The sequence below is a fragment of the Pleurodeles waltl genome, chromosome 12 (genome assembly GCF_031143425.1).
Source record: "Pleurodeles waltl isolate 20211129_DDA chromosome 12, aPleWal1.hap1.20221129, whole genome shotgun sequence".
Lineage (NCBI taxonomy): Eukaryota > Metazoa > Chordata > Amphibia > Caudata > Salamandridae > Pleurodeles > Pleurodeles waltl.
In genome coordinates, this window is record NC_090451.1 from 569,135,357 (window position 1) to 569,162,156 (window position 26,800).

A 26,800-nucleotide genomic window follows, 5' to 3' on the forward strand; every position below is an offset into this window, starting at 1 on the left:
TCAGCAGTTCTTGGGGAGGTAAGTACAGTACATCTCTATGCGTCAGATATCTTTGTCCCGGGCAGTCGCAGTCAGGGGGGACCTCGGGATTCTCTCTGGAGGCATCATCGTGGGGCTGCAGAGGGGTCAGCCCAGGGTGGACATGTCATCGGAGTCACCTGGGAGTCCTCTCTGGATAGCCGGTTTCTCTGGACAGGTGGCTTTGGGTGCAGAGTAGTTGGACTCATGCTTCTGGAGTGAGGTGGGAGTCTCTTTAAAGTTGGTTTCTTGGTCTTTTTTTGGGCAGATCCGCTGTCCACAGGAGTTTCTTAGTCCTCTGTGATACAGGCAGTCCCCTGGAGGCTTTTCAGGGGTCTGTGATTTTGCAGAACGCGTTGCTTCTTTTCTTGCAGCTTTTCTAAGCAGGAGATGGGCCGGTATGGTTGGCGTGGAGTCAGTTGGTGTCTCCTCTTCTCTGCGGGGCTTTCAACTCAGCTGTCCTTCTTTCTTGAGGTTGTCAGGAAATCTGAAGAGCTGGGTTCAGGGTCCCTCCTAAATACTAAATTTAGGGGTGTGTTAGGGTCAGAGGGCAGTAGCCAATGGCTACTGTCCCTGAGGGCGGGGGCACATCCCTATCCCTATTGGTCCTAATCCTCCAAAGTACGATGGAGAATTTCTCAAGGAGGGGGTCACTTCAGCTCTGATCTCCTTAGGGGTGGACCTTGCTGGAGGGGTGACGCCTCCTTGTTTTTCTAATTATCCCTCTGGACTTGCTGCCAAAAGTTGGGGCTCATCCGGGTGGCGGGCATCTCCACTAGCTGGGGTGCCCTGGGGCACTGTAAAACCATCATGGTTACCTTTTACAAAGGACCTTGACTGCGTGCCATGGCTGTGCCAATTGTGGAAACAAATGTACAGTTTAAGGGAAAGAACACTGGTGCTGGAGCCTGGTTAGCAGGGTCCCAGCACACTGTCAATCAAAGTTGGCATCAACACTAGGCAAAAAGTGGGCGTAAGATCGCCAACAGTGGCCCTTTCCTACAGCAGGCAAGCACTACCAATTCAAAGTGATACCCTTTGGAGTAACTACAGTACCAAGGGTATTTACCAAACGCCTAGCAGTGGTTGCAGCATACCTCAGAAGACAACATAAACATGTTTTTCCTATCTGGACAACTAGCTCATAAAAGCCAGCTCCAATCATACCTGTCAAAAACACACACAATACACAATCAATACCCTACACATTCTAGGGTTCACAATGAATTACCAGAAATCTCACCTTCAACCAGCGCAAATACAGCCATATCTGGGAGCAGTTCTGATCACTCAGTCAGCGTTCGCCTACCCAAACCCACAGAGAATTCAAACGTTTCACAATCTTGTAACGCAGCTACAGTACAATCAAACTTACACAGTAAGGTTTATTTTGCAACTCTTGGGAATTATGGCATAGTGCATAGCAATAGTACCCAGTGCACGTCTAAACATGAGACCCCTACAACAGTGTCCTTCGCAACAATGGTCTCAGGCACAGGTTCATCTTAACGATCTAGTGTTGTTGGACTGCCAGACTTACAACTCTCAGCAGTGGTGGAATCACACCCACCTATCAAATGGGTGGACATTTCAGGACCCTGTGGCACAGACCATAATCACCACAGATGCATCAATGGCCGGTTGGGGAGCCTGTCTCAACAATCTTACTATACAGGGAGAATGGGACTCAGTCCAGCAAACTTACCACATAAACCACTTGGAATTGCTAGCGGTGTTCTTGGCACTCAAAGCATTCCAGCCACAGATCACACACAAACAGTGTTAATAAGGACAGACAACATGACGACAATGTATTATCTGCAAAAACGGGAGGGGGGGGAAACTCATCCCAATTGTCCCTTCTAGCACAGGCAATTTGGAAATGGCCAGTTCACAATCATTTTCAACTATTATCAGAGTATATCCCAGGGATATACAACCAATGAGCAGACCTCTTATGCAGGACGCAGCAACTAATACATGAATGGGAGATTCACCCACAAGTAATTCAACAGTACTTTCATATGTGGGGCACACCAGACATGGACCTCTTTGCAACAAGCGAAAACTGAAAATGCCCAAACTTGGCAGCCAGGTACCCACACCTTCGATCCAAGGGCAATGCTGTATGGATCATTTGGTCAGGGTTATTTGCTTACGATTTTCTCCCTCTCCCACTAATTCCATTAATGGTCAACAAAATCCGTCACACCACCCTCACTGTGATACTCATAGCTCCCACATGGGCATGCAAACATTGGTACACAACACTGTTTGATCTATCTGTAGTACCACATCACAAGCTCCCAAACAGATCAGACCTATTGACTCAAAACAAAGGTCAAATCAGGCATCCCCATCCCAGTACGCTCAACCTGGCGATTTGGCTCATGAGGTCATAGAGTTAGGATATCTACAGCTTCCATCACAGTGTATGGACATTATAAAGGAAGCACAATAACCTACAACCAGACAGTGCTATGCAGTTAAATGGAAACGTTTTGTACTGTCAACCCAAAAATATGAATCTACTTAAAGCATCACTACAGGATATTGTTTGTTATTTACTTCACTTACAAAAAAACAAATCTTGCATACTCATCTATTAAAATTAATTTAACAGCAATATCAGCTACCTCCAAAACAGACAGGTGTGAGAAAGTAGCCTCTTTCTAGCACCTTACCTCCGTTTGTGGCCTGCTTGTCAGTGCGTTTTTACTGTCTCACTGGGATCCTGCTAGTCAGGACACCAGTGCTCATAGTTTGTGGCATAAATATCAGTATGTTTTACCGTTTTCTGTGTCACAGGAATCCCACTAATCAGAACTCCAGTGTTTATGCTCTCTCCGATTCCAAATTTTTACTTACATACTGGTAACCCAGTATTTTACTCCAAATTGGCATACTAGACCCCCCCTTATAAGTCCTTAGTATATGGTACCTAGGTACTCAGGGCATAGGGGTTTCAGGAGATCCTTATGGATTGCAGCATTTCTTTTGCTACTCGTGCGAAGCTCATACAAACACTTCTTCAGGACTGCCATTGCACCCTGAGTGACATAGTATAACCACTATTTCACAGCCATTTTTCACTGCACCAGGTCACTTATAAGTCACCTGTATATCTAACCTTCAGACCCTGAAGGCTAGGTGCATAGTACCTGTGTGCGAGGCCCCCCCGCACTAGCAGAGGTGACCCCACGTCTTCCAGGCCCATTTTCCCAGACTTTGTGAGTGCAGGGACGTGATTATAAGTGTGCACTACATATAGGTCAATACATATATGAAGCTTCACAATGGTAACTCCAGATGTGGCCATGTGAGGTGTCTAGGATTGAGAAATGTCACCCCAATCTGATTCTGATATTTGGGGGCCTATTCCATGCAGCCTGGGGGCTCCACCATGGATCCCCAGTATTGCCAAACCAGCTCTCTGCGGTTTCCACTGCAGCTCTAGCTGCTGCTACCTTACAGACATGCTTCTGCCCCCCTGGGGCTTGAGCAGCTCAATCCCAGGAAGGCAGAAACATGCATTTCCTTTAGGAGAGGGGGTTACACCCTCTCCCTTTGGAAATAGGTGTTACAGGCATGGGAGGGGTATCCTTCCAGAGCCTCTGGAAACGCTTTGAATGGCACTGATGGTGCCCTCCTTTTATAAGCCAGTCTACACCGGTTCAGGGACCCCCAGTAGATGACATCAGAGATCCCTCCTGATAGGTGTTTACCTGGTTAGGTGACCAATCCCTCTCCCAGGTCTATTTAGGGTCTCTCCTCTGGGTGTTTCCTTAGATTCAGTTTTGCAAGACTCCAACAGGAATCCTCTGCAACCTCTGCTTCACCTTCTACCGTAGGATCAACCTCAGAACTGCTCAAGGAAGTCTACAACTGCAACAAAGTATCAAAGAAGGCTACTACAACTCTGTAACTTCAGCTCCTGCCAGCAACTTCAACAGTTTCCAGGTCGTGCACGCTCTGAGGACTGCCAGTCTTCATCCTGCACCAGAAGGACCGAAGGAATCTCCCATGCAGTGACGGAGTCACTTCCCTGCTTCAGCAGGCACCTCTCTGCAGCTACGACCGGTACTCTGAGTCCCCTCTCCTGACGACGAGCGTGGATCCTGAAACAAAGGTGGTGGACTGAAGTGACCCAGACTGTCCAAAGGTCTAACTGTCCAAATTTGGTGGCGGTAAGAACTTGTCTCCCAGAGCCAGACAGTACCCCTGTGCACCGCGTGTTTTGCAGCTCCTAGGGCTTCTGTGCACTTCTCCAAGGAATCCTTTGTGCACAGCGTAGCCCAGGGCCCCAGCACTCTATCCTGCCACGTTCAGGTCCCTGAGTTGCTCTCGGGTGGCGTGGGATCCATTTGTGTAGTGCTGCGACGACTGCGATTTGCATCTCCTTTGTCCCCGTGTCCTGGGACTCCTGTGGGTGCTGCCTGGTTTTCTGAGCGCTTTCTGAAGTGCTGAGAGCCTCCTTTGTCTCCTCAGTCCGAGCTGAGACCCCAGGTCCCTCCTGGGTCCAGGTAATGCCTTCTCCCTCCAACGCGTCTTTTGCGTGGGCCAAGGCTTGTTGGCGGAATCCAACAACGAAAACCAGCCTGAATTCTTCTACTCAACGTGGGATATCTCTTGCACCAAGCAGGAAGCCTCAGCGGTCTCCTTTGGTGCATTTCTGACTTTTTTTCTTTTAACCAGAGAATTCACTTTTGCACCTTCATCCGGGTTAGCAGGGGCTCCTGTTCCTCCTGGACTCTTAAGATGTTCTTGGACTTGGTCACCTCTCTCTGCATGTCTTCAGTTCCAGGGATCCATCATTGGTATCTTGCAGCCTTGCTTAGTTTTTGCATAATTCTTTATCACAACTTCTAGTGTGTTATGAGGAAATTTGCTGTACTTTACTCCTGTTTTCCTGGGCTCTTGGGTGGGGTACTTTATGTTCGATGGCATCTGTCGCTGTAGATACGCATGTTCTGCAATAGCTCGCCATCTGGTGTTGGGCCGGAGTGTTACAAGTTGTTTTTCTTCGAAGAAGTCTTTCGAGTCACGGGACCGAGTGACTCCTCCTTTTGTCTCCATTGCGCATGGGCGTCGACTCCATCTTCGATTGTTTTTTTTCCGCCATCGGGTTCGGACGTGTTCCTGTCGCTCCGAGTTTCGGAGCAGAAAAAATAGTTAATTTCGGAAGATTTTCGTCGGTATTGTTGCGTTCGGGATCGGCGTACTTAGATTCAACACCGCATCGAAGATCGAAGAGCTCCGGTACCCTTCGGGGTAGTTTTTCGATCCTCCGTCGGGGCCTGGTCGGCCCGACCGCGTGCTGAGGAACGCCGATGGAACGGACCCCGTTCCGTTTCTGCCCCAAATGCCACAATAAATACCCCTACACAGACCAACACTTGGTCTGCAACCTGTGCCTGTCACCTGAGCACAGCGAAGACACCTGCGAGGCCTGTCGTGCGTTCCGGTCCCGAAAAACACTCCGAGACCGTCGAGCCAGAAGACTTCAAATGGCGTCCGCACCGACAGCCCGACGGGAGTTCGAGGAAGAGGAAGGTACCTTCTCGATCCAAGACTCAGACTCCGAAGGATTCGACGATACACAAACCGTGAGTAAGACGTCGAAAACCACACAAAGAAACATTTACAAGGCCCAGGGGACGCCACTGCCACCAGGCCATGGCTCAACCCATAAAATCGGTGACCGACCGTCGGCACCGAAAAAGGCCCAAACAGTGCCGAGATCGTCCGACTCCGGTCGAGACACCGGCACGCAGCCTTCTCGGGACCGAGAAAGTGCTGGAGACAAGCCTCGACACCGAGATGCCGGTGTGGACACGGCTCGACGCCGAGACAGCGGCACCGAAACAGATCGACGCCGAGAGGTTTCGGCCCCGAAAAGGAAAAAAGTCACCTCGGAGCCGAAAAAACACGCAGACAAAGTTTCGATGCCGAAACAAACTGCAAGCGACCCAGCTTCAGGCTCTTATACAGAAGAGCACTCGCTAACCTCCCAAATGCAGAAGCATAGGTTTGAGGAAGAGCTACAAGCAACTGATGCGGACCATACGCAAAAGCGTATCTTCATTCAGCAGGGGACAGGAAAAATAAGCACCCTTCCCCCCATTAGGAGAAAGAGAAGGTTGGAGTTCCAGACGGAACAAGCACCACAACCAAAAGTGGTGAAAAGAGTTACACCACCACCCTCTCCTCCGCCCGTGATTAACGTTTCACCAGCACAAACGCCATCACACTCCCCAGCTCACACCACCATGAGCCAGGGTGACCAAGACCAGGACGCATGGGACCTATACGACGCCCCAGTGTCAGATAACAGCCCAGAGGCATACCCTACAAAACCATCTCCACCAGAAGACAGCACCGCGTACTCTCAGGTGGTGGCTAGAGCAGCACAATTTCACAACGTAAGCCTCCACTCAGAACAGGTCGAGGATGATTTCTTGTTCAACACACTCTCCTCCACCCACAGCTCCTACCAAAGCCTGCCTATGCTCCCTGGTATGCTCCGGCACGCAAAAGACATATTTAAGGACCCGGTCAAAAGTAGGGCAATCACACCAAGGGTGGAAAAAAAGTATAAGCCGCCTCCTACGGACCCGGCTTTCATCACAACACAGCTGCCACCAGACTCTGTTGTTGTAGGAGCAGCTAGGAAAAGGGCCAACTCTCACACATCTGGAGATGCACCACCCCCAGATAAAGAAAGCCGCAAGTTTGATGCAGCTGGTAAGAGAGTCGCAGCACAAGCTGCAAACCAGTGGCGCATCGCGAACTCCCAGGCACTACTTGCGCGCTATGACAGAGCCCACTGGGATGAGATGCAACATCTCATTGAACATCTGCCCAAAGACTTCCAAAATAGGGCAAAACAAGTGGTTGAGGAGGGACAGGCCATCTCCAACAACCAGATCCGCTCCTCCATGGACGCTGCAGATACAGCTGCACGGACAATTAATACATCTGTAACTATCAGAAGGCACGCATGGCTCCGAACGTCTGGATTTAAACCAGAGATTCAACAAGCAGTTCTCAATATGCCTTTTAATGAAAAAGAACTGTTCGGTCCAGAAGTGGACACAGCGATTGAGAAACTCAAAAAAGATACGGACACTGCCAAAGCCATGGGCGCACTCTACTCCCCGCAGAGCAGAGGGAATTACAGCTCATTCCGTAAAACGCCCTTTCGAGGGGGGTTTCGGGGTCAAAGCACACAAGCCAGCACCTCACAAGCCACACCGTCCAGTTACCAAGGACAGTATAGAGGAGGTTTTCGGGGACAATATAGAGGAGGGCAATTCCCTAGAAATAGAGGAAGATTCCAAAGCCCCAAAACCCCTACTACTAAACAGTGACTCACATGTCACTCACCCCCTCCACACAACACCAGTGGGGGGACGAATACGTCATTATTACAGAGCATGGGAGAAAATCACTACAGACACTTGGGTTCTAGCAATTATCCAACATGGTTACTGCATAGAATTTCTACAGTTCCCTCCAAACATACCACCAAAAGCACAAAATTTAACAACACACCATTCCAATCTCCTAGAGATAGAAGTGCAGGCACTATTGCAAAAGAATGCAATCGAATTAGTGCCAAACACACAAATAAACACAGGAGTTTACTCACTGTACTTTCTGATACCAAAGAAGGACAAAACACTGAGACCAATCCTAGACCTCAGAGTAGTCAACACTTTCATCAAATCAGACCACTTCCACATGGTCACACTACAAGAAGTATTGCCATTGCTAAAGCTGCACGACTACATGGCAACTTTAGACCTCAAGGATGCTTATTTCCATATACCAATACACCCATCGCACAGGAAATACCTAAGGTTTGTATTCAAAGGAATACATTACCAATTCAAGGTACTGCCTTTCGGATTAACAACCGCACCAAGAGTCTTTACCAAATGTCTAGCGGTAGTCGCTGCACACATCAGAAGGCAGCAAATACATGTGTTCCCATATCTAGACGACTGGCTAATCAAGGCCCATTCGTTAATAGAGTGCTCAAATCACACAAATCATATCATACAAACCCTCTTCAAACTAGGGTTCACCGTCAATTTCACAAAATCCAAAATTCTGCCACGCAAAGTACAACAATACCTGGGAGCCATAATAGACACATCAAAAGGAGTAGCCACTCCAAGTCCACAAAGAATTCAAAATTTCAACACCATCATACAACGCATGTATCCAACACAAAAGATACAAGCAAAGATGGTATTACAACTCCTAGGCATGATGTCATCATGCATAGCCATTGTCCCAAACGCAAGACTGCACATGAGGCCCTTACAACAATGCCTAGCATCACAGTGGTCTCAAGCACAGGGTCACCTTCTAGATCTGGTGTTAATAGACCGCCAAACTAACCTCTCGCTTCTGTGGTGGAACAACATAAATTTAAACAAGGGGCGGCCTTTCCAAGACCCAGTGCCACAATACGTAATAACAACAGATGCTTCCATGACAGGGTGGGGAGCACACCTCGATCAACACAGCATACAAGGACAATGGAACGTACATCAAACAAAACTGCATATCAATCACCTAGAACTTCTTGCAGTTTTTCAAGCACTAAAAGCTTTCCAACCAATAATAGTTCACAAATACATTCTCGTCAAAACAGACAACATGACAACAATGTATTATCTAAACAAGCAGGGAGGGACGCACTCCACGCAGTTAAGCCTGTTAGCACAAAAAATTTGGCATTGGGCAATTCACAACCAAATTCGCCTAATTGCACAGTTTATACCAGGGATACAAAATCAACTCGCAGACAATCTCTCTCGAGATCACCAGCAGGTCCACGAATGGGAAATTCACCCCCAAATACTGAACACTTATTTCAAACTCTGGGGAACACCTCAGATAGACTTGTTTGCGACAAGGGAGAACGCAAAATGCCAAAACTTCGCATCCAGATACCCACACAAACAATCCCAAGGCAATGCCCTATGGATGAACTGGTCAGGGATATTTGCTTACGCTTTTCCTCCTCTCCCTCTCCTTCCTTACCTGGTAAACAAACTCAGTCAAAGCAAACTCAAACTCATATTGATAGCACCAACTTGGGCAAGGCAACCCTGGTACACAACGCTGCTAGACCTATCAGTGGTACCCTGCATCAAATTGCCCAACAGGCCAGATCTGTTGACACAGCACAACCAAAAGATCAGACACCCAGATCCAGCATCGCTGAATCTAGCAATCTGGCTCCTGAAATCCTAGAATTCGGGCACTTACAACTTACCCAAGAATGTATGGAAGTCATAAAACAAGCAAGAAGGCCATCCACCAGGCACTGCTATGCAAGTAAATGGAAGAGGTTTGTTTGCTACTGCCATATTAATCAAATACAACCATTACACACAACTCCAGAACATGTAGTGGGTTACTTGCTTCACTTACAAAAATCTAACCTAGCTTTCTCTTCCATTAAGATTCACCTTGCAGCAATATCTGCATACCTGCAGACTACCTATTCAACTTCCCTATATAAAATACCAGTCATTAAAGCATTCATGGAGGGCCTTAGGAGAATTATACCACCAAGAACACTACCTGTTCCTTCATGGAACCTAAATGTTGTCCTAACTAGACTTATGGGTCCACCTTTTGAACCCATGCACTCCTGCGACATACAGTTCCTAACCTGGAAGGTGGCATTTCTCATCGCCATTACTTCCCTGAGAAGAGTAAGCGAGATTCAGGCGTTTACTATACAGGAACCTTTTATACAACTACACAAAAATAAAGTCGTCCTAAGGACCAATCCTAAATTTTTGCCAAAAGTTATTTCACCGTTCCATCTAAATCAAACAGTGGAACTTCCGGTGTTCTTTCCACAGCCAGATACCGTAGCTGAAAGGGCACTACATACATTAGATGTCAAAAGAGCATTAATGTATTACATTGACAGAACAAACAACATCAGAAAGACTAAACAACTCTTTATTGCATTTCAAAAACCTCATGCAGGAAACCCAATTTCAAAACAAGGTATAGCCAGATGGATAGTTAAATGCATCCAAATCTGCTACCTTAAAGCTAAACGACAGCTGCCCATTACACCAAGGGCACACTCAACCAGAAAGAAAGGTGCTACCATGGCCTTTCTAGGAAACATCCCAATGCAAGAAATATGTAAGGCAGCCACATGGTCTACGCCTCACACATTCACCAAGCACTACTGTGTAGACGTGTTATCCGCACAACAAGCCACAGTAGGTCAAGCTGTATTAAGGACATTATTTCAGACTACTTCCACTCCTACAGGCTGATCCACCGCTTTTGGGGAAATAACTGCTTACTAGTCTATTGCAGAACATGCGTATCTACAGCGACAGATGCCATCGAACTGAAAATGTCACTTACCCAGTGTACATCTGTTCGTGGCATCAGTCGCAGTAGATTCGCATGTGCCCACCCGCCTCCCCGGGAGCCTGTAGCAGTTTGGAAGTTACCTTCAATTATTTATATATGTATCATCTCAACCTTAAATAAGTGCATACTTAGTCACTCCATTGCATGGGCACTATTACTACAATTCAACTCCTACCTCACCCTCTGCGGGGAAAAACAATCGAAGATGGAGTCGACGCCCATGCGCAATGGAGACAAAAGGAGGAGTCACTCGGTCCCGTGACTCAAAAGACTTCTTCGAAGAAAAACAACTTGTAACACTCCGGCCCAACACCAGATGGCGAGCTATTGCAGAACATGCGAATCTACTGCGACTGATGCCACGAACAGATGTACACTGGGTAAGTGACATTTTCATTACCTTTGGTGTTTCTTACACTCCCAGTGCCCCTCAACACACTACTCTTGCCTACGTGGGAAACCGACATTCGCATTCCACTATTTTAGTATATGGTTTCCCCTATGCCCATTTAACCTGTGGTGATTTTCACTATTTGCACCATTTTATGACTGTTCACTTACTTGATGTTGGTTACTAGTGTATATTTTGTGTATAATATTTAACTCCTAAGGGAGTATTGCCTCTAAGATAATTTTGGCCTTGGGTCACTAAAATAAAGTACCTTTATTTTTGGTAACAGTGAGTATTTTCTTTTCTTGGGTGTAAGTACTGTGTGACTACAGTGGGATTGCAAGAGCTTTGCATGTCTCCTAGTTCAGCCTTGGCTGCTCTGCCTACAGCCACGTCTAGACAGCCTGGCTTTTAGACACTGACTACAATTTACTAATAAGGGATAACTGGACCTGGTATAAGGTGTAAGTACCTTTGGTACCCACTACAAAGCAGCATACTTCTCTGTTTAGAATTCCTGTCATAAAAGCTTTTATGGAAGGCCTTAAGAGTTATTCCACCTAGAGTACCACCAACTCCTGCCTGGAATCCTAACATTGTACTCACAAGGTTTATGGGTCTACCATTTGAACCCATGCATTCTTGCACTCTTCAGTTTCTCTCATGGAAGGTTGCTTTCCTAGTAGCAATTACTTCCTTAAGAAGAGTTAGTGAAATTCAAGCATTCACTTTAGACGAACTTTTCTTCCAAATCCACAAACATAAAATAGTACTTAGGACAAACCCAAAGTGGTTTCACCATTTCACATCAATCAGACAGTGGAACTGGCAGTCTTCTTTCCACAGCCAGATTTAGTTTCTGGAAGAGCTCTTCACACTTTTGGTGTCAAAAGAGCTCTCATGTATTACAGAGATAAAACAAAAGGTTTCAGAAAATCTAAACAACTTTTTATGTATTTTCAGCAACCTCATAAGGGTAATCCTATTTCAAAACAAGGGTTAGCTAGATGGATAGAAAGTGCATTCAAACGTGCTATCTTAAAGCTAAAAGATAGCTGTTACTAACTCCAGAAACCACATTCTACGAGAAAGAAAAGAGCTTCTATGGCTTTCTTAGGAAACATACCAATTGCAGACATATGCAAAGCAGCCACACATACATTTACTAAGCAATACTGTGTGTATGTGTTAATGCCACCAGCAAGCAAACGTTGGTCAAGCAGTGCTTAAAACATTATTTCGAGTTACTCCAACTCCTACATGATAGCCACTGCTTATTTTAGGAGGGGACTGCTTTTCAATCTATGCAAAGGATGTGTATCTGCAGCTACACATGCCATCGAACGGAAAATGTCACTTACCCAGTGGACATCTGTTTGTGGCATGTAGTGCTGCAGATTAACATGCACCCTCCCTCCTCCCTGGAAGCCTGTAGCCGTTGTAGTACTTTCTTTATGTAAATATGTATATACATTGCATGGATCTTCCTTTACTACTATATATATGTACGTATACATTCCTTCACTCCTTATTTCACCCGCCTGCGGGAAAACAATCTAACAAAGGACTGGATGACCATGCACACTATAACCGATAGGAGGAATCACTCGATCTTGTGACTTTAAAAAGCTTCTTCGAAGAAAAACAACTTGTAACACTCCAAGCCCAACACTAGATGGTGGACTTATGCAAAGCATGTGAATCTGCAGCGCTACATGCCACAAACAGATGTCCACTGGGAAGTAACATTTTCAATACCATGACTGAGGAAGAAGACTTTATCACCCAAATGCTATCTAGGTCAGAAAACTCTGAGCAGTTCCTCCCCATGTTAAAAGATATACTTTAGTGTGCCATGCAGACTTTCAAGAAGCCTGTTAAGACTCCGATGGTGGTTACTGCCTAGAGTGAAAAAAAAAAAGTTTAAACCTTCTCCTTCAGGCCCCACTTATATCAAGGGACACGTCTCCCCCTCCTCCCCTCCAAATCCCTCATTGTCCATACTGGTGATGCTGGGGAAAGAGGGTAATAGGATAGATGATGCTTTTAAGACTGTAGTGGTAGGGGCTGCCACCCACTGTCGTATTGCCAAAATCCGTGGGCCTCCTCTCACACTACTATAGCGCACAATAGGGGGTCTGTTACTATACCTCTGTGAGCAGTTTAGAAAAAGAGGAGATCATATCGAAAGGCAAAGGTATCTCGACAGCCACCATACAGTGTGCGATGGGTGCTGCTGATACAGCAGCTATAGGAGTAAACGCCTCCACAGTACTCTGCAGACACTCATAGTTACACATCTCAGGCTTTAAGCTGGAGGTTCAGTAACGCCTCTTTAATCCACCTTTTGACTCTAGCATCTTTTCGGCCTCCAGATAGATGAGATGCTAGAATAAATTAAGAAAGGCCTGAATATAGCAAAGTCAATGGGTGACATCCAAACGCCATCAGCTAGGTGCTCCTTTATAAGCAACAGTATAGAGGTGGAGCGAAGGCTTACTTCTCCTGAACAGCCCTAGTCATATCAAACACTACAGCAGTTGTACCAGCAACAAGAGGCAGCAGTTATGATAAGGGTCCTACCCGGTTAGCAACTTCAGCATCGGCAGAGGTAAAGGTACTTCCACCAAGTAAGCCCCTCTCTCTAAACATAGACTTCCCACACATTCCTTGCTCCCTCTGCCCCCAATTATATATCACCTGTCATGGGGAAGTTACAAGGGTTCTTTCCACAATGGGAGGAAAACACCTCATTCTGCTGGGTTCTAGGTATCATCCACCATGGGTATTACCTAGAATCTGTATCAACCCCACCAACCATTCCATGCCATGCATGTATCCTAAGCACAGAACAGCTCTGCCGACTCAGAAAGAAATACACGTGTTCCTGCTCAAAGGAGACATAAGGTTGGTGCCCAGGGAAAAGGGATTTACTCAATATTTCCTAATCCCCAAAAAAGATGGCTCCTTCAGACCAATACTCAATCTCAGGCCCATCAAGAAGTACATCGTCTCAGAACATTTTCATATGATAACATTACAGGATGTTATACTGCTACCGCAGTATGGTAATCTCATGACCTCACTAGACCCGAAGGCTGCTTCCACATACCCACCCAGCCAGCTCAGCAGAAACATTTGTTTTATGCTAAATAAGCAAAACTACCAATTCAAGGTGTTGCCTCTTGGGGTTACCACAGCCCTGAGTGTGTTCACAAAATATCTAGTGTAATAGCTGCTCATCTCAGAAGGGGAGGTGCCCATGTTTTCCAGTGTCTAGATGATTAGCTGATGAAGAGTGCTGGCAGGCAGCAGTACCTAGCACACACTCAACTTTCCATCTCCCTGCTCCTCGGCTTGGGGTTTACAATAAATGCCATCAAGTCTCACCTCTAAGTCCTAAAGATTCAACCCTTTTTTATGATCAATTCTCAATTTCACTACAGTGTCTAAGTCCATTCTTAGACACTGTAAGTGCAGTGTAGCCATATTGAGTATATGGTCTGGGAGTTGGTCATTATGAACTCCACAGCTCCATAATGGCTTCACTAAATACTGGGAAGTTTGGTATCAAACATCTCAGCACAATAAACCCTCACTGATGCCAGTGATGGATTTTTTTGAACAATGAACCTAGAGGGCATCTTAGAGATGCCTCCTGTATTTTACCCAATCCTTTAGTGCAGGATTGACTGGTCTGTTCTAGCCTGCCACTAACAGATGAGTTTCTGGCCTCATGGGGTGAGAGCCTTTGTGCTCTCAATGGCCAGAAACAAAGAGAGTGGACACAAGAAGGGTGTAGCCACCCTCAGGGTCAGTAGCCATTGGCTACTGCCCTCTGACCCCTGTAACACCCCAAGTCCAGGATTTAAGGGCTCCCCTGAACCCAAGTCGTCTGATTCCTGGCAACCTGACAAGAAAGAAGAAGGACTGCTAAGCTGAAACCCCAGCAGAGAAGAAGGAAGACAAAAACTGACTTAGCATCAACCCTACTGGCCTGTCTCCTGCTTGAAAGAACCTGCAAAAGAAAATGACGTATCCTGTGGCACCAGCGATCTCTGCTAAGCCTCCAGAAAACTGCCTGAATCACAGAGGATCAAGAACTCCCGTGGGCAGCGGCCCTGTCCTAGAAGAAACTACATTTAAGAACTCCAGAGCCTCCCTGGATCCGCAAGTCCTGACCACTCTGCACCCGACTCCAACGGCCCATGTCCAGGTGGCCCAACTAACTAGAGAGGTTCCCCTGGCGATTCTGAGCAAGTGTCCACCCTGTGGTGACTCTTCCTGCCCCCAACGACAACGGCTGCAGTGTAAAACCAGAGGACCCCCCTGAACGTGAAAGCTCAGGGCGAAGATATCCGATGCCTAAAGGTACACTGCACCGCAGCCCCCATGCCTTGGAGAACCTAAACCGCTGGTGCAGCAATGTTCAGCAGGGGGCCCTCCTACCTGTCCAGCCTTTGGTTTTCCTGAACCAACCCCCTGGGCCCAGCCTGCAGCATCTAAGTGACTCCGGAGTCCCCTCATAGGAAAGCATTGGGAGCCCGATGCTCTGTTTGCACCCTGCACCTGGCCTCCCCTGTGCCGCTGAGGGTGTGAGCTTAGTGCCTACTTGTGCCCCCCCCCCCCCGGTGCTCCTCTAAACCACCCCCCCAAGTCTGCCCTCCGAAGACGCAGGTACTTATCTGCCGGCAGATCTGAAACCTAGTACCCCCAGTCTACTTAGGAGCCCATGTTAAATTTGCCTCTACTTTGATCTCTGCACCCGGCCAGCCCTGTCTTGATGGTGGTGGGTGTTTGGTGTTAACTTGAACCTCAACCAGTGGACTTCCTAACCCCCGGAGACTGGAAGTGTAAGTCTTGTACTTACTAACTATTCTTCCCCTCAGGAACTGTTCTGAAAATTGCACAGTGTAAACTTTAAAAAAACAATTATTGCTATTTATTCAAAAACTGTACAACTTACCAATACCAATCAAAGTGTTATTGATACATATGTGAAATACTTTTTAGTTTATGTACTGACCTGCAACTTGAATCTTGTGGTTCCAGAAATAAATTAACAAAATATATTTTTGCTATATATAAACAATTGGTCTGCAGTGTGTGCTTCTTCTATTGTCTGTGTGTGTGTACAACAAAAGCTTTGCACTACCCTCTGATAAACCTAACTGCTTGGCCACATTACCACAAAAGAGAGCCTAGAGGCTCTGTTAACCCTCTGGGGAACCACTGGACTCTGTGCACACTATATCTCATTTTGATATAGTATTTACAGAGCCAGCCTCCTACATTGGTGGATCAGCGGTGGGGTCTACGACTTCGCATTTGCTGGACTGCTCAGTCAATACCTGATCACACGACTAAATTCCAAAATTGCCTTTAAAAACTGATTTTTGAATTTGGCAATTTTTTTTAAAGTCATGCTAGGGCCTTTGTTAAGTCCTCTAAGCATTTATTTTTAGATTTAAAAGTTATTTTCATTTAGGGGTTAGTAATTAGAAGTAGCTTTTAGTTCCTAAAATAAATCCCCGACTTTAGTTCCATAATGAGCAGCTCAGAGGAAATGGTTGTGGAACTTAACCTCACCTCTTACCTCCTTCTAGGGATGGGAGAGTTAAGGTCCCTCTGCAAGCTGAAAAAAGATTAGAACATGTTCCAACCCTACCAAGGTCAAGCTTACTATATACAAAGCCAGCTTCCTTCCAATGGTCACAAGAAAAGGATTACCTTCAGGATCTAGTGCTGGTAAAGACTAGTACCCATCACTCTCTGCAGTGGTGGAACAGCAAAATTCTGTTGCAGGGCAGTCCATTCATTGTCACCATTTCACAGCTGATCATTATCACAGATTCATCCCTCTTTGGCAGGAGGGTACATCTACTCACCATGGCAATTCATGGTTTGCAATCACCTGAGCAACAGGAGTTCCACATCACAGGCAGCACTTATTCTCCGCAGCTTTCAGCACTGTGCAAAAACATTTGTATTGGGTGGTTTACCATCAAACTCACCCCCTGGCAGAGTACTTGCCAGGAGTGGACAACTACTTTGCAGACCTACTCAGCAGGATGCATTAAAAAGTCCACAGTTGGGAACTCCCACCCCAAGTCCTAGAACAGTAGCTCCACAAAAAGACCTGTTTGCCACACACAAAAATAAAAAATGCCAAAATGTCACCTCCAGGTTACCTCATCTATAATCCAAGGGCAGTGCTCAAAGGATGAACTAGTCAGGGATATTTGCCATTGCTCTTCTCCTCTCCCACTTCTTCCATACATGGTAAGGAAGCTACTGCAAATATCCCTCATCCTGGTTACTCTAACATGTGGCAGGCAACTATGGTTCTCAGTGCTACTGGATATGTCTGTTACACCTCATGAGAAGTTTTCCAACAGGAAGGACCTTCTCACTCATAAATATTGCAGGTTCAGACATCCAAACCCAATGCAAGTCAATCTAGCAATTTGACACCTGAGGTCTTCGAGTTTGATTATCTTAGTGTACCACAAAAATGTATGGATTTCTTAAAAGAAGCTAGCAGGACTACTACTTGAGTCTGCTATGCCGCTAAATGGAAAAGGTTTGTCCACACTACTGGATTGACAGTACTGGGATTTGTTATATAATGAAATACACTGTTCCAAAAAGAAAAACAGGGTGAATACTATGGAGTCCTAAATGTTAGGAGCAAGAGTCCTCACACACCCTATTGGGTGTCATGCTTCATCATCGGACGTGCTCCTCGTCAGACCGGCGCTGCAATGTCTGACGGACACCCCCGTGGGTGGGTTGGGTGGGTCCACTCAAAAACCCCGATACAGGGGACTGTATTGTTATTAACTTCGATGCGCCTTCCCTTGTCCAACAGCTTTCCTTGAATGTGTGTCATTCTAACCCTCTAGGGGGAGTAATCTCACTTTGTAGGCTCCAGGCTTTTTACCCTCACAAAGCTGTACCAACTACTAAGGGGGTAACAATGTCACCCAGAGGTCCCACCAGGGTACAGATGCTGCCTGACTCTCAGCCGAGATGTAGCCCTTTTTCGCTCTCGCTTTCTGAAAATGATTGACTAAAAGCCAGCACTGAGTACAGTTCACTTCAGCCTCAAGGTTCAAACAATTGGGATAAAAAGTACCCTATAGTCCGAAATAATGAAACTCACGAAATAGGGCAAGGCAACTCTGAGGTCTAACAAACCCCTACTGTAGACACCAGAGACCCTACGCCAATTTCCGCACTTACTCAGTCAGATCTTTCTAAGTGTTCTGAAATCTGTATTGGGGGTGCAAATAAGGAGCGCAAGGTGATTGAGATCAATTTAGCGACAGATTTATCAGATCTTAGTAAACTTGGAGATTCACTACCATTTCAGACACTCGAACTGCTCACGCCACCCCCCGATCTAGACAGGGCAAGAAATATTTTGGGCAATACTGTAGTGGGAAACCCAAACATGGCTGGTAGTGATACGATTGAAAAGGGTATAAAACTTCCCCACGGTACCCCATTTGCAAGAGAGAACCCTGTGGCCGAAGCTCCCCATGACAAAACAGATGGCCTAGATACCATCCTTAGTTGGAATATTGCAGGGTTGGAGAATAAAATGAACAACCCTGAATGGGGCAAATTTATAGACGAACACAAAATATGTATTTTCCAAGAAACATGGGCATTGGAGCCCAAATACAGAATTGGTTACAAAAGTTACTGGGTCCCAGCAACTAAGGTGAATTCAGGGAGACCCTCAGGTGGCCTGCTTATATGGCTCAGCTGTTCCTTTAAATGTCGGATTGAAACAATTGACTTGGGCTGCCCTGATTTAATGGGTTTATCAATACCATCCCTTAGTGAGAAACCACTTTTAATAATCAATATTTATAATAGGAGCCTGGGTAGTAAATACGAGTCCGACACATTGACTATTTTGGACAGCTTTCTTTCTTGTAAATCACCTTCCCACTTTATTCTTATTGCTGGAGATTTTAATTTTACTTTTGAACCCTACTCGCTGGTCCAGGAACTATACAAAGATGAAGACGCCTACTGGGGTATCCCTCAACTGGTATCAAGCAAAAGACCAAAAATAAATAGATTAACACATCAGGTTGTGGATTTACACTGGCACATGGCCTGCGGGCTTGCAATGGTCGTTCCCGCTCGGACCCTAATCTTCACCCTACATTCAGGCGCGGGGCACAGAAGAGCCAGATAGACTATATTCTGCTTGATATCCGTCTGTGGGGTTATATGGCTGACATGAACATTGTAGAACATGAGGAAAGTGACCACGAACCATTGATTTTAACTCTTAGGAACCTATTACCCCTACTTGAAGTCTTCTGTTCCAAGACCCATGAACAACAGCTCGCACTAACCAACAATAGACGAAATGTTAGATGGGAATCCCTGAACACCGACACAGCCACCTTGGCATCTGTGTACAGGCAGTTGGCTGATCATATGGATCGTATATCTCAGTCTTTAGAAGATAGTGGTGGGCTTATAGCAGCCCACACACAATTTTTTAATTCTCTTAAAAATCTTTTTACCAAAGAGTCTGCAAAAGAAGTTAAAAAGAAGTGTAACGCAAGGTGGTTCAACGCCGCATGCAGGGAAGCACAGCACAAACTGCTGAGAGCTTTAAGAGGAGGCCAGTCAAATCATATAAGGGAAGCCAGGAAAGATTATAAACAGGAACAAGGTAGAGCCCGTAGGACATGGGATGAATCTAGATGGGTCTCCCTCCTGGAGTCTGCTAAAATAAATGACACCTCTAAATTTTGGAAATTGGTGGCTGATGCCAGCGAAGAACCTAATTGTTCGCCTGGTGCCTCAATACTCCCTGTAGAGTGGACAGATCATTTTTCCCAATTATACTCTGGGATCACTGGTGTTACTTCCAGGGAACTGACCCATACCATGATTACTGAGACCCCCAAAATTGAATTTACCCTGGCAGAAACTAAGGCTGCGATCGCCTCATTGAAATGGGGAAAGGCCCCCGGCCTTGATAAAATACCAGGCGATTTATACAAGACAAACCCAGATATATGGGCCCCATATCTGAACCTCATTTCCAATGCGGTAACTGCAGGAGCACCTGTCCCGAGCTCCTGGATGGGAGCAGAGATAGTTCCCATCTTTAAGAAAGGTAACCCCTCTAACCCTGTTAACTACCGCCCAATCTCCTTACTCGACAACTTCCAAAAACTTTTTGCAAAGCAAATTTTGTCCTGTCTAGAAGAATGGATTCTGGAAACCAATGCCATTTCTGATTTGCAAGCAGGGTTCAGGCCAACAGTTAGTACCATAGATCAGGTGCTAAGATTTTTAACAATAAAATGGAAGACTGTGGAAGTAGGCGGGGGCAACCTTTTTGTAGTTTTTATTGATCTTAGAGCCGCGTTTGATTTGGTCCCTAGAAATCAGTTATGGCTGACTCTAGCCAATATGGGTGTCCCACATGGCCTTCTGAAACTTATCACCCGACTACACGAGAATACTTATGCTCAAATTAGGAGCGGCAAGAATGGTGATCTAACAGAATCAGTGGCTATTGAGAGGGGAGTCAGACAGGGGTGTGTTTTGGCCCCAACCCTTTTTCTTTTATACATAAATAATTGTATTAAGTATTTAGCAAATTGCACTAATGATTCCCCAAAGCTGGCCGGGACCAAAGTTCCATGCTTACTTTATGCAGATGACACTATTCTCCTGTCTAAATCACCCATGGGAATCCAGAATCTGGTTAACCAGTTCGGTGTATTCTGCAGAGATTACGGGTTAGACATAAATCTTAAGAAAACTAAACTCATGATATACAGTGCCCCGAACAAGAAGCTTAGAGCAAATATAAAGATGGATTCAAGAGGGTAATGGAATACGATTATTTGGGCATCAGACTATCTGATAAGGGAAGCTGGGATCCAGCTATAAGGAAAGGGGCATTACGATTATTTGGGCATCAGACTATCTGATAAGGGCAGCTGGGATCCAGCTATAAGGAAAGGGGCATTAACAATCAGCCAAAGATGTGGAATGATAGGACGTAAAGCTAGCGCTGCAACAAGCCCCCCTCTGACCCTCATCTCTGAAATATACAAAGCCCAAATCTGTGCCGCGGCCCTATATGGAGCGGAACTTTGGGGATCTCACAGACAAATGAACACTCTTCAAATCAAAGAAAATAATTTCCTTAGACACATATCCAGACTAGGGAAGGGCACACCGATGCTCCCCCTAAGACTGGACCTGGGTCTAAATAGTATTAAAGATACAGCATACTTAAGACCACTTCTGTACTGGGTCAGACTATGGAAAACGGATGAACTCGAACCCTTCAGGTCAGCAGTTAAAGAACTATTGCCACCTCGCTATGGATGGGAAAAAGTACGGTGGCTAAGGGAGATGAAAGCGGCTTGGGTTAAACTGAATTTATCCCATTATTGGGAGAATCCCGAGATGATTCCTGGTAACGCTAAACGCCTGATCAAAGACCGTTATTGGGAAAAGATCTATGAGGAATCTCTCGGCTCAAATGGGTTAGGTCGGCTGACAGCAGAGTTTCTGCTGGTTAAGCACGAACCTCTGCCTGAAAGCTTCCTGGATCTCCCTATACCAGCCTGTGCTCGCTCTTTATTACTTCAGTTCAGATATGGAACATTGGCAGTCAACAGCTTCACAGCTTGCTGGTCGACTAATAGTTCCTTATCTGACAAATGCATAAACTGCCATCTATGCAAGGAAACTTCTGAGCATGTCCTATTTTTCTGTCCTCTGTACAAATGCCCTCGAGGGAAGTGGATTACCCCTCTGTGCAAAACACTGTTATCACAAAACCGTAACAGTGTATATAGAATATGCAAATATGATACTTCCATGCTGATAGTGAGTTCTGTTTCTAAATATCTGGCAGCAGCATGGAAAATCCGCAGCAGGATCACTATAGATCTTAATCCACCGGTTGAAGAACGGTCTAGAAGTTAGCGAACTAGTACCCTGTTATATTAGTCTGGGATTTTAAATAAAACTATTAGTGCGACCTATCGAGGATAAAAGACTGTATCCCGAACACGCTGTCTAGTGGGTTACCCCAACTGAAGCGACCTATAGCTCCTCAGCATATATAATTTTATAAATGGCAAGATGCAATTTATTTGATCAACTTATTCAATAGAACTGATTAACTTAGGGCATCATTTCCCACTGGTTGACTTCTAACTTTTGCTAATAGGAGCTATTGTATGTAGTTTTTATGTCTTATTTTATGTATAAACCCTTTTTAGAATGGTTTTTATGCTTTTAACAACTGATTAGTATCATTTTAGCATTCAGCGTCTTGCATAGGGTAAGATCCAGAGACTATTTTGAGAGTTTTGTCTTAATTATTTATGAAACTTTTTATGTAGTTTTATGAACTTTTTTTTTTCCTGTATTAATTGCCAATGTCTTTTTTATTTTTTTATTATGCAATGGTTTATGGCTTTTATTTTTTTGTGTGTATGATTACTTTTAACTTCTCAAATGGTCCAAATCTGGACCGAATAAACTATTGATTGATTGATTGAAATGGAAAAGGTTTGTCCACACTACTGGATTGACAGTACTGGGATTTGTTATATAATGAAATACACTGTTCCAAAAAGAAAAACAGGGTGAATACTATGGAGTCCTAAATGTTAGGAGCAAGAGTCCTCACACACCCTATTGGGTGTCATGCTTCATCATCGGACGTGCTCCTCGTCAGACCGGCGCTGCAATGTCTGACGGACACCCCCTGTAGGGGGGCTCTTTGCCGGAGATCTTTTCTCGATGATGCCACAAACCCCAAAAGTGAGTAAGGAGAAAAAGCGGAGAGAACAACAGAATAACTAAAATTAGCTCAAGACCCTCTAAATACTAAATTTATTGGTCTGTGTAGGGTGATGGCCAAGATTAAAAACGTAACAAGGGAGTGGAATAGAGATAATGCTCAACCACTCTGTATCAGCTTGTTAAGGAAAGGAGAAGGCCAGGAACTACCAGACCTACCTCAAAATGAGGTCAACATGTTTCGCGTCTCTATGGTCCAAAAAGGATCCTATGATGCTTCTTCAGGACCTAGTGCATCTTAAACCTCTCCTACTATAAACTAAATAGACTCCTGCAATCTGTCACTGTCAGAAAAAAGGAAGGATACCAGTCACTTACACAAGTTTATAACCCCCATTATCTCCCCTTCCCTTTTAAATGAAGAAATAAAGGTCTCTTCTGAGGATACTCTGAACCAGTGAAGGGTACCATGGAGGATATTAGCAGGATCCTTCAATAATACAGGCCATAGCTAAAATTATACCAACATATTAGGCAGTGGAAGATTATTTGAAGATGCCTTTCTCTAGGTTGTTTTACTTATATATCATTTCTTTATTTGAGTATATATACAGGATGTTTGAAGGTACATACACAATAAAATGTGTGGTACTTTGGCTGACAGTGGACACAGTCTGCTCTGATGTCTCTGAAAATCAGTAGATTGCTGTACAAAAAAATGGTACAAACAATGTGTAGGAAAGCACCATCTTGCCTGGCATGTTACCCCATTTTTACTTGTGTGTCAGTTTGTTTTTGCCTGTCTCACTGGGATCCTGCTAGCCAGGACTCCAGTGCTCATAGTTTGTGGCCTGAATGTGTTCCCTGTGTGGTGCCTAACGGTATCACTGAGGCTCTGCTAACCTTTCCCACTTTCCTTTCTTCCCTTATCTGCGGCACCTCTCCTCTAACCTCCATCATCTTCTCTCTTCCCCCTTTCATTTGCTCTGTAGCCAGCTGCCCATCGCTCATACCCCGCAGCCCTGATAGATTGCTAAAGCCCCACCTGTCTTGCCAGCTTCCAATACAAAGCCAGCGATGTCAAGCTGGGAGACCCAAAGAAAACTGCAGAGCAAGCCCATCTCAAGAGGAAGTCACAGTGTCAGCTGAAGGAACATAGGCTTTGTTAAATGAGTTTGGAGATGGAAAGGCCCACATACCTTATTTGAATTATTATTAACAGGAAGTGTGTAGAGTGACCAGTAAATTAGATGTGACAGTATGGTTTGTGAGGCAGTAAAATTTATATAAATACGTTATGTAAGCCTCAGCATTACTACAGTTGGCACACACACGAGTGCTGAGCTGCAGCTACCACCAACTAAACCTTAGCTCCATTGTGGTTAGGTGACTAGTTTATAATCCTTCATAAAGTTCACACTGGCAACTTGTTATCCCAGATAGATTAGTCATTCTCCCTCTGACACAGCTTAGCTGTCACACTCGTGAGGTAACTTTGTCTTCAACATCAGACTTGAGTGGAGGGCACGAGCCACCTTGTGACAGACTGCATCAGAAGTACAATGGCCAGTCTGTCTGGGTACTCTCTCCACTACACTGCTGTCTGCTGTTATCACAATTTAGCAATGGGCAAAGATGACACCAATTGGTTTGAATGGGAGCATGTACCAGACTGAGCAGGGACCAAATATGATCTCAACAAGAAAGAGTATGTTTCGAGCCTGGACGAGAATGGAGGCACACATACAGAATGTGAATGACTTGAAACAAATGTAAGGAGGGCATTTAGTAAAATTGATAGTTTTTCAGCATAAACTTAAAAGCATCTCCCCCACGTCAATGCCTTTAGTGGATTAGGAGGCAAGTCAGTTTTGTATAATCTAAAGAAGGCCTGGATTACATGGTGCAACATTATTGTCTATTAATCATCAGTGTACATCCTGAGGTCACCTATTTGAAGGTACCCTCATGTGTGATAATGAAGAAAATGAGGTTCAGTAAAATAAAACATTTGCCTAGGATCACACAATTTAGGAGAAGGGCAGCTAGGATTGATCACATTTTTGTTCCATATTGTGCAGTTTAGCTGCTAGACGGGTATCTCTTTATCCCTTCTGATCTACATAAAAGAATGTTTGTCTCCAATTCTTGTCTGGGGTAGAGCATGAGTGGCATGCGGATTCCACATAGAAGCACAGCTCATTTTGGGATCAATGATTCAAGTGGACCTCAAGCTCTAAACCAGAGGCAGGCCGATCCTGACTCGAGCTTTCAGTGGCTCGTCCACATATAATACACCTTGATGTGTCTGCCAGGCTATGCTGGAATTCACTGTGAAAACATCACGCAGGACTGCACAGCCAGCTTATGCTTCAATGGCTGAACTTGCATAGACATTGTCAATGCCTACATCTGCACCTTCTCAGGTTCAAACTGTCAGCACAAAATAGACAAATGTGAGTTCCACACTTGTCTGAACTGAAGGGTGTGCATAGACAAAATGGAGTCATATTGCTCTAGCTGCCAAAAGGGTTATACAGGCGGCCAGTACCAGAACTACTTGGACTGTTGTAGCAGATCTCTGTACCTATATAGTGGTCCGGCAAAGCAAACTGATGCTTCCTTCAAGTGTGAATGTCCCCGGAGATTGACTGGTCTATACTATGAGATCCCTAGTATGTCCTGCATGGTGGCAGCTGGCAGAAGAGGAGTGAGAGTGAAAAGGCTTTGTGAACATGAAAGCTTGTACATTAATGTTGGGAGCACACACCAGTACATCTGCATGGAAGGTTACACAGGCAGCTACTGTGAGGCAGAGGTGGACCAGGGCCAGATAAATCAGTGTCACAATGGGGCCAAATGCCACAGCCTTGTGGAAGGCTAAGTATGTGCGTGCCCACCAGGGTTTGAGGGCAAAAACTGTATCTGATAAAGACTTCAAGTTGCAGATTCCTTAACTTTGAGTTCCCCCAGGTGTCAGACTGAATCTGGAGACTTTTTCTTCGAGCAGTACCCCTGAGCGCCATTAGGTGGCGTCGGTCAACTCCGTGTTGGTGTTGTGGTTGCCATCCCCCTGGCTCACTGACGTTAGTTCTTTTCTTTCCGCACCAGCCTACGCGCAGATCCGGAGAAGAGCTACCCCAGTCATTTTTTGACTAACTACAACATATGGGGGCTCATTATGTACATAGAGGTCTGGGCCGCCATTCGGCATGGCGGGCCAGACCGCCATATAATGTACCGCCCAAAACCCCACGGCGGAAGACACCACCAGAGGTAATGCTGACGGGGCGATGTATTCCTATCCGACAGGGCAGCGCTGCCCTCTGGGTAATACCCATTCCGCCAGCCTTTTCTCGCCACCAGGGAAAGGCTGGTGGAATGAGTATCTTGGGGCCCCCCTGGGGGCACCTGCACTGTCCATGCACTTGGCATGGGCAGTGCAGGGGCCCCCGTGCAGTGCCCCATCGCGCAGGTCACTGCCCGATTTACGGCCCATTCCGCCAGCCTTTTCTCGCCGCCAGGGAAAGGCTAGGCCCGTTTTACGGGCAGTGATCTGCGCAACGGGTGCTGCTGCACCCGCCGCACACCAACATTGGCCGCTGTCAATGTTACAGCCCATTTCCCTGCTTTTTTACGGCCGGCGGGGGTCAGTCACACTGGTGGTGTTCTGTTGACTGCCAGTGCTGATCTCAGCGGTTTTTACAGCCGAGATCATAATGAGGGCCTTTGTCTAATTCATTTTTGACGATTTTTGATGCATCGAGGGATGCTCCGTAAGACCGGATTTAAGCCCTGCAACTCCTGTCACTGCATGATGTCGGTGACAGATCCGCACCTCATGTGCCTCTGGTGTCTGGAGCACGACCCAAAGTCGTGCTCCGAGTGTCGGGCCATCAACCTGAAAGCTTTGAGGGAGCGGTCCCTGAAGCTCACGGCAGCCCGACACTCGACACCGCGTCGTTCCCGGTCCCGTTCGAGAGGAAGGTCGGGAGACCGGTTGCTGAGTCACCACCATTCTTCATTGTCCAAGTCATCTGGACAGTTGGGTAAGAAGAAGAAGACGAAAAATTCTTCGACTTCGCCCTGTCGCTTGCACAACATGACACAGGTAGAGCATTGATGCACGAGGCGTCCGTCTTCGAAGCCTCA

General features: G+C 45.8%; 1 protein-coding gene across 3 annotated transcripts in view; it reads left to right on the forward strand.

The window, feature by feature from the left end:
• The window catches only part of RIPOR1 (RHO family interacting cell polarization regulator 1), a 1,174,702-nt gene that overhangs the window by 225,413 nt on the left and 922,489 nt on the right, over positions 1-26,800 (forward strand). The gene's annotated exons all lie outside the window — the stretch shown is intronic.